This window comes from Bos indicus, chromosome 16 (assembly GCF_029378745.1).
Source record: "Bos indicus isolate NIAB-ARS_2022 breed Sahiwal x Tharparkar chromosome 16, NIAB-ARS_B.indTharparkar_mat_pri_1.0, whole genome shotgun sequence".
Taxonomy (NCBI): domain Eukaryota; kingdom Metazoa; phylum Chordata; class Mammalia; order Artiodactyla; family Bovidae; genus Bos; species Bos indicus.
Genome location: NC_091775.1, coordinates 56,542,303 through 56,551,229, shown reverse-complemented (window position 1 = coordinate 56,551,229; position 8,927 = coordinate 56,542,303). Strand labels below are relative to the sequence as shown.

Here is an 8,927-nt window from a genome sequence, read left to right as displayed (position 1 = left end):
CTAGAAAGGAGGTGAAAAACAGGTCACCAATTAGCTTCCTCCGATGCTTTCAAACAACTTTTTGCAGACACAAGGCACTTCTAGAGAAAATGAACTTCTTAATGATATCTTGCACTATGAAAAATTAAATCTGTAAAAGGAAAAAAGCAATTGCCAAGGAAAGAAAAGCTCCTGTGGGCCATTAGTTCTCTTCAGAAAGGTAGTTTCTTAGGGATCAACTAGGAAGAACGAGGAAGAAAAAAAAAGTCCTAAATAGTAACTAAATAGTCCTAAACAGGTTTCCTGTTTCATCTGTCAGGAGAAATGGATTCAAATTTTAGAACTTAATTAAAATCACAAATTTGGTTGGAAAGCTAAGAAAAAGTTCATTGGGCTAAATAGTGTCTTTAGGTTCAGTTCAGGGTTTGATACTGGTGGGTCAACTTTATGATCCATTTCTCTCTCTTTTATCTCAAAAGCTAAGAATCCCCTTCTCCAACAAGATTAATTCTAAAAGATTCATCTCTATTGGGGCACAAAGGAGCAGAAGAGAGGTAACAGACTCCAGACTGCCCTATAACTCTCATGAGAGGAAGAAAAAAGCATCCTTCCAATAAGGAAGATAATACACAATGGGTCAACACTGAAAAAATAGAAAAACAAACTTCTGAAAGTTTTAATTCTGCATGCATTTTTTAAGCATTCAGATGAAAACAGTTTTAGTCCATTACAGTTAATGATGCTACCACCAGGACTGTAATTTATATCTTTTCCTTTTCAAAAGGAAAGCAAAATCATTTTTGCTATTAATTCAGCATCAACAACTGAAAATAACCTTCATTATCTGATACGCCACCTTCCTTATAATGGAGCATGATCGTAAAATATATAGCTCAAAGTTAATTCTCACCTTTGCAACCACATCTCTCTCTCACAAATATATGTAAATATATATAAAATTTAGACAATAGAAACTTTCCTATATGCTCTGAACTTCTGACTAGAAATGCTACCATTATTTATTATTTAGGCATTTCTAGTAGGCTTTATAGTCTATATTGCTGTATCTTTTCTGTTTTCTTTAAATGATTAATACATTAAATCATTATTTCGACTAAATCTTTTCAAAGTAAAATATTACCTTGTCTGTTATATTTGCAGTTCTATAGCAGCCATATGTTAAGAAAATGTCTCTTCTATTTCTGTACTCTATTTTGAGCAAGTGCTCAATTAGTACAGGGGCCATTAGGTAGGTTATAAGATGTTCTTGTTTTAAAATACTTCTAAAGCATCGAGATGAGTTTAAATCCTAGGGTTTGAAATACTGAAAGATTGGCAGGATAGAATCCATCCAAAAGGCTTCCAAGGTCATTCTGATATCAGGTTAGCATTTGTCAAAAGTCTTTTTTAAAGTACAGGCATTTCAGAGACTCTCCTGTCAGTCTTTGTTATCATACCTTTTGAAGAAATACCATGCATTAGAAATAAAAACATTTCCTTCAGGAACAATGCAGGAGCTTAATAGAAAGCATTCTTCTCAAAGTTATTTTCTTGTGCACCATCAGGTCATCCAGGGAAGTCTTTCTTCTTTCATAATAATATCCACAGGATATTCCTCCTTGTACATTCCTAGTTTCACTTATCACAAAATAGTTTTCTTGTTACAGGAATAAAACAATGCTTCTCACCTACATTCACTCTTTATCAGCTGCTAGGCTGGGCTGCTTGATTCAGAAGTCCAATTTACTGTGATGCAGTTACCGAGATGCTGTCAGTATATTCTTCACAATCTCTCACTGCCTGCACCTGAGCCGAAGCCCTGCCCCTCCTCCTCCTCACCCTGAGCTGATGCAGAAGAACTCACCATCAGAAAGGTGACTCGGTCCTCCTGCCCCAGTCAACAGCACAGCCAATGGCCACTGCAGCTGAAACTGTCACTAGGTAACAGTTGCCAGGCACATGCAGGCTTATAGACTTAAACTCGGCAAGCTCCGATCAAGATTGACAAAAGAAGACAATGGAACTGACCGACGCTTATAACATATTAATGACATGTATGAATGTCTAGAGGTATTGTCCTTATAGCATGTGTAAAGATTATTTTCTATGAGCAGGACAGGAAAAAGACCCTAGGATGCACCTTTAAACCCTGTAGAGAAACTACCACAAGGTACTATGACACTAAAAAGTCAGCAGTAATCTAATGCTCATTGGCAGAAAAAACTTATTAATTATTAAAAATCATCTAAGTCTTCATGAACTCAAGTGACAGAGCAACTATTTTTATTCTCTAAAATATATTATATTTTGATTAATAGAAGTTACTTTATAATCTTTCCAACCTCTGCCACACCCACACTAAACTGCTGAATCTGATGTATTTAACTGTACAAAGCATTGGAACTAATACCTCTATACTAAAATCTACTAGCTGGACTATTTAAGGTCAAATATTACCTCAGAAAAGTAGACATTAGAAATAAACAGAATGACTGCTTAGTTCACTTTTTATCCTAATAGAAAAAAGAATTAAAGAGTCAAAGAACTTTTTCATATATTTCTTGAGCTACTCATACCCAAGTAAGAGGAAAGCTAATTTATAAGCTCATTTACATAATAGATATTTAAAACCATTTCCACTTATTTTGACTTACTATAGACAAACATTCCCAACTTTAAAAATATTTCTTATAGGGTCAGCAACTTTCTTAAAAGTGATTTAGAATTAATTTATACATTATTTCAGAATTGAATCAGGAAATTTAAGATGAAAACGGATAACCAACATTTAGAGCATATTCTATGTGCCAAACATTATGCTATATGCTTTACATTTTTTTCTCAGTAAAAATACTAAATCCATATGAAGTAGATACCCATCATTATCATCTTCCAAAGGAAGAGAGTGGGTACCTAGAGAAAGTAAGTATAATTTGCTTACTAACAGTCATGAAGCTAGGAAGGAAACAGGTCAAAATTGTCATTCTTAAAATCATTTTGATGAACCCCTCCCTCATTCTCTTTGTTTTCCACTTAGAGCAGCTATTAATAAAATGTCTAAGAACAATTATTTTCGGATTTAAAAAATTATTTATAAACCACAGGACCCTATTTTTTCCTTAATTTTTAACTAACTTTCAGGAAGACCGTATCATTGCTAAAATCTTCATGAGGTTAGGTGAAATTAAGAAACCACATTTCTCATTACCAGAAAAATTTATAAAATAAGTTAGAATAACAATCTTAGAAAGAGTACCATACTAAGATTTGAAAGTAAATTTTGTAAATATTTTTAAATTATGAAAGTATGACAACACATTTACCAGAGACTTGGAAAATACAGAAAAAAGTCACATACAGTTCTACTCTACATTACAACTATTTTTAAGTAGATAAATTAAATTTTTAATTGGCATTTCAATATCAAACTATCAAAAATTAACAGAAGAAATTAGAAAGCAGAAGTATATAGTAGATCTGAAAAGCAGTATGAACCTATTCAACATAATTAAGATATATACAATTTTCATACAATAGCAAGGTAAAAAAGTTCCCATTGACGATAAACCAGAAGACACCAGAACATATCTAGGGACATAAAACAAGGTGCAAAAATTTCATGGTCTAAAGGTACTGCAATTATACAAAGTCTGTTCTGTTATCTCTGTGGAATTATGTTAGAAACCAATATCAAAAGCTATTTGAAAATAACCCACGTACTTTCAAGTGCAATGTGACATTTACCAAGAGAGATCGCTGACCTAGTCACTGAAAGCCTCAAGAAGGTTAAAAGACTGAAAAAGCACAGAGGGTGATTGCACAAGAAAGCATTTAAATGAGAAATTAATATAAAAGCTAGAAAAGTTCTATTTTACAGGGAAGCATTTTGACTTTTAGGGACACATAAAACCATGAAAAGCAAACAAGATTTGGCTTAACTAAAACTTTCTTTCACAATAATAATAAATATTCAAAATAAAAGTTATAGATGATAAATATTCATGACTGTAGACAGGTCCTACATTCCACATAAAGAGTTAAATATGAAGGTTTCTGACAAAAACACTGAGAAATAAAATATTACTAATTATTAAAGTGGCTTTATCTAAAAAAATCTTTAAAAAATCATTTTAAAAGTATACACTATACATTATTTTTCAAGTTTTGAATCATAATATTTTTAAAAAATCAGAGAAATGACCAAAATGTCACTTACAGATATTCAAATACTAGATCACTTTGACCCATTTATTTCCAACAAATAATCACTGGTAGAGACTTACATCTAAGAAAAATACAAATAATCCCTAGTTGTACATGCATTCAAAGGTATATGATAATATGGGAGGGAGAGTTCAAGGAGCAATAGATTTGACCCACCAAGCTTCCTTCTTTTCTTCTACCAACTTCAAAAAATCAGCTTCAGGAGTTCTGACAAGGTAATTTTCTTATTTTCTGAGACTGACTCTTACTACTAGCCCCTCACTTTCTTTCCCTTCTATTCTTTTTTTCTGAACTGATTATAAGAGAAACTAATTTATAAAGTGAAGCTCAAATAACAACAGCACTAATAGCATATATTTACACAGCTCATTACATAAAGCACTCTGTTTTTATATTATGCATAATTCTCTTCATTTTAAGGGTCATTAGATGTTTTATTACTGCCATTCTTATTAGTCATTATCAACCACCCCCCTCTCCTTTCAACTTATGAATCATTATTTGGGATTACTTCAGAATTATTTCTAACAACTAAAAGTTAGAACTTCTTGAGATGATACATCACAGATGTTTAATTTTTCATTCATACCTTATATATGTTTTATATGTTCAACCTTTGTACATATAAAATTCAAATACGAATCAATATTTCATTAGACATCTAAGCAACTACTCAATCGGGGTTAAACAGCAAAAGAAGAGAGAACCATTAGCCACTGGTGGTAAACAGCATAAACAATAGGCAATGATTATCAAGGAGAAATGCAAAACCAATACTGTGGGAGGAAAAAAAAACAGAAGATAATGTAAAGTGTTTTTAAGCTTATTTTTAAAAGATACAAAAAGGTGTATGGACTCAGAATTTACTTATTTCTTCAACTATTCCTCCCCACCTATTAACTTTTCTCCACCTCACCGTCACTACCCTAAGCCAGCTAGCCATCATTGTGTGTGTGGACTACTACAGAGGCTTTCAATCTGGTCTTCCCGAGTGGTTGGTGGCCTCTTTTCAAACCACTATGGGCAAAACAGACAGAATATTCTTTTCAAAATGCAAACTAGATGGCACCATGCTCACTGAAATGCTTCAGCCATTTCATACAGCCCTTAGTATACAATTCTAACAGGTCCTACAAAATCTGATCTCTGTATACTATTCAATCTAACTTCTCTTTTCTATTGGGATTAGCTAATTAGGCTCCTAGAGAAGGAAATGGCACCCATTCCAGTATTCTTTCCTGGAAACTCCTATAAACGGAGGAGCCTGGAGAGCCTGAGCCCATTGGGTCACAAGAGTTGGACATGACTTAGTGATTAAACCAGCAGCACCACCACCAAACTGGCTCTACCTGCCCCCTCTCCACCCTTTCCTCAACCCACACATATTTGCTATGTTCCCTACTTGCCACAGGATATTTGTACCTGCTGCTGATTATGACATCATAGTTTTCTTTCTTTTTAGTTAATTCAGAGAGAGAGAGAGAGATATATATATATATATATATAAAATCCTAATATATAATTATATATTTTATATATATATATAAAATCCTAATATATTCAAATTAAGGGCAATATTATTCATTTATTTATTTATTAAAGTTGTTCAGTCGAGTCCGATGCTTTGCAACCCCATGGGCTATAGGGGCTTTTTTCAAACCACTGTGCTTTGAAAGAAACCATATACAGTCCATGGAATTCTCCAGGCCAGAATACTGGAGTTGGGTAGCTTATCCCTTCTCCAGTGGATCTTCCTGACCCAGGAATCGAACCAGGATCTCCTGCATTGCAGACTGATTCTTTACCAGCTGAGCTATCAGAGAAGCCCATTATTCATCTATACCTCTACCTAAATCCAATTCAATATGCATACTTAACTGCCACTTTGAAAAATCCTATCTAGTGAGAGATAATGATTATTATCATTTTAAGAATAAAAAAATGCTACAAAATATAGTATCAATGTATTTTAAATGTACTATCAAATGTAGTATCAAAGCAACTTGGTCTAAGCACCAAGAGAAAAAAAAATGAATATAAAGTGGGACATCTTAGAATCCACTGATTTTGTGATCCTTCAAGAGCAGAAAACAAGCTTATAGATCAACTTCATTTTATTATGAGGCAAGTTACTAGCTATTAAAAATATTTAAAAAATATTAGTGGTAATAGAAAAAAATTTCCTCAAACTGACAAAGACACTATATGGGAAAGATCACAGCTAACATAATGCTTAACAGTCAAAGAGTAAATGCTTTTCTTTTAAAACTGGAAACAAGGCAAAGACGTCTGCTCTCACCACATCCACGCACAATATTCTGGAAGTCTCAACCAATACAACAGGCATGACAAATAGTTTAGTGATAAAGGAAAAGAAAGACATGACTGTATATGTAAGAAAAACCCCCAAAATTCTACCCCAAAAGCCCATCAGAACTAATGAGTAAATTTTTTCAGAAACAAGGTTAATATACAAAAATCACTGCATTTCTATACACTTGGAACAGTAAATAAAATTGTAAACAATAAGCTATTTACAACAGCATCAAAACACAGAAAATATGAATAAATTTAACAAAAGACATGTGTGTCCTCTACCCTAAAAAATACGAAATGTCACTGAAAAAAAATAAAAGGTCCTAAGTAAATGGAGAGATATATAATCTGTACAAATTAGAAGACTCAATATTGTTACAAATATTAATTTTTCTCAATCCGACTCTGTGCGACCCCATAGACAGCAGCCCACCAGGCTCCCCTGTCCCTGGGATTCTTCAGGCAAGAACACTGGAGTGGGTTGCCATTTCCTTCTCCAGTGCACGAAAGTGAAAAGTGAAAGTGAAGTCACTCAGTCGTGTCCGACTCTTAGCGACCCTATGGACTACAGCCTACCAGGCTCCTCCGTCCATGGGATTTTCCAGGCAAGAGTACTGGAGTGGGGTGCCATTGCCTTCTCTACTCCAATTCAAATCCAAGTAGGTTTTGGTAGAATTAAGAAGTTGATTCTAAAATTTATATATAAACACAAAGGACCTAGGACAGCAAAAACAATCTAAGGGAAGGATTAGAAAAAAATCTGGAGGACTGGCACAACCTGATTTCAAAACTTATTATAAAGCCACAATAATTAAGATTGGCATAAAGATAAGCAAACAGGTGACTTAAAAGAACAGAGCCCAAAACTGTCCACACAATGAAATTCTGCAACAGGAAAAACTTTGATGAAAGAAATAGGAACATGGCTGCTGAGGGCGGCGGGGGGGGGGTGGGGGGGTGTGTGTGTGTGGGGTGTGTGTGTGTGTGTGTGTGTGTGTGTGTGTAAGTTATAGCTGAAGAGAATGATAAAGATGACTACACTTGCTTTTTTCAAGTGCTCCCATTATGGTGCAAAGCCATCAAATTAGAGGCCTAAATTACTTGAGTGCATTTAAAGGCAATGCCAGGAAATCATATACATTGATGTTGAAAAAGAAAAACACCAGAATTCTCCGAAGCAATGTCTGAAAGAACAGAAACTGCTGGACAGAATAAGTACATTCAGCCCGTGTCTACTTTCACACTCTCTCAGTCATTATACCTGACTCACTCACTGCTCACTGTTTGTACTCACAGACACAACAGTCCAGATGCAAGTGAGACACTGAGCGAGAAAAGGCTTCTCATTAAATGCCAGTTACACAACACTCTGAGACTGCCCTAGCTAGCTGGGATCCGAGACAGCTGGCTGAGAAAGCAAGACCTTTGCGACAATCCAGTATTTGTAGTCAGTCACAAAGGAAAATGGACAAACAAAATACTAATTTATGTGCATGTTTAACTCAGTGGGGAGAACGCTCAAATATATAATTAAAATCAAATTAATTGGTCAAAAGCAGTATGCAGAGCAATAAAATACAACCATGCACAGGATGATCTTCCCTCACGTTTCTCCAAGTTATGCTATTATTTTTAATAAACATCTATTTAGTTTGAAGACTGTGACTTAGAGAAGAAAATATAGGCTTTAGAATCAGCCAGATTTGAGATCGCACTGGCTACAGCACTTAATAGCCGTAAGGCCTTAGCTACGTCATTTTCTTCATATATCTCAGTTTCCATATGTAAAACTGAGATAATAGTTAACTTTTTTAAAGTCGGTTATGAAAATCAGGAATTAAAGTAAACCTGAAAAAGCACATAAGGGTAGTTCATTCAATTCTCACTGATAATGAAGTTAAACATATTCTTCACTATAAACAGGCTTTTTGTTTAGTCATTTCTCCTCAAGAAACCATGCCCACAGTAACCTGCTGAGATTACAGAATTAAAAACAATACTCTCACTTTTCTCTTGAGTTGCCCTCTCTCTCAACAGTCCTTTTAAAAAAATATATTTTTAACATATACATTAAATATACATTAAAATATAATATACATTAAAAATACATTCTTAAAATATACATTATCTGAACCTCACCACACATCTTAGAAAATTCATGTAATTAGCAACACAGTAATATAAAAATTACCAAACCCTGGTCCATAAAAATCTCAGTTACAAGGATCCTGCAATTCCCAGACAAATGTTTCTTTTTTAATTTTTTAAATTTTGTTTTACTTTATACAATTTTACATTTAAATCTTTATAAGATGTATCACCCACTTATTCAGAATTCTGAACATACTTTAATTTTTGCCTAGTAGGCTGGAATCATCACTGTTAATGTCAATTAGAATACTATCTCA

The 8,927-nt window shown here is 34.1% G+C and overlaps 2 protein-coding genes across 4 annotated transcripts in view; both read right to left on the bottom strand.

Annotated features, from left to right (window-relative positions):
* Positions 1-7,449, bottom strand: part of GPR52 (G protein-coupled receptor 52) — a 111,665-nt gene extending 104,216 nt beyond the window's left edge. The window contains exon 1 of the mRNA XM_070768916.1: positions 1,121-7,449. The gene's annotated coding sequence lies outside the window, so the exon portion shown is untranslated. The remainder of the gene's footprint in view (positions 1-1,120) is intronic.
* The window catches only part of RABGAP1L (RAB GTPase activating protein 1 like), a 739,452-nt gene that overhangs the window by 474,822 nt on the left and 255,703 nt on the right, over positions 1-8,927 (bottom strand). The window lies entirely within an intron of this gene.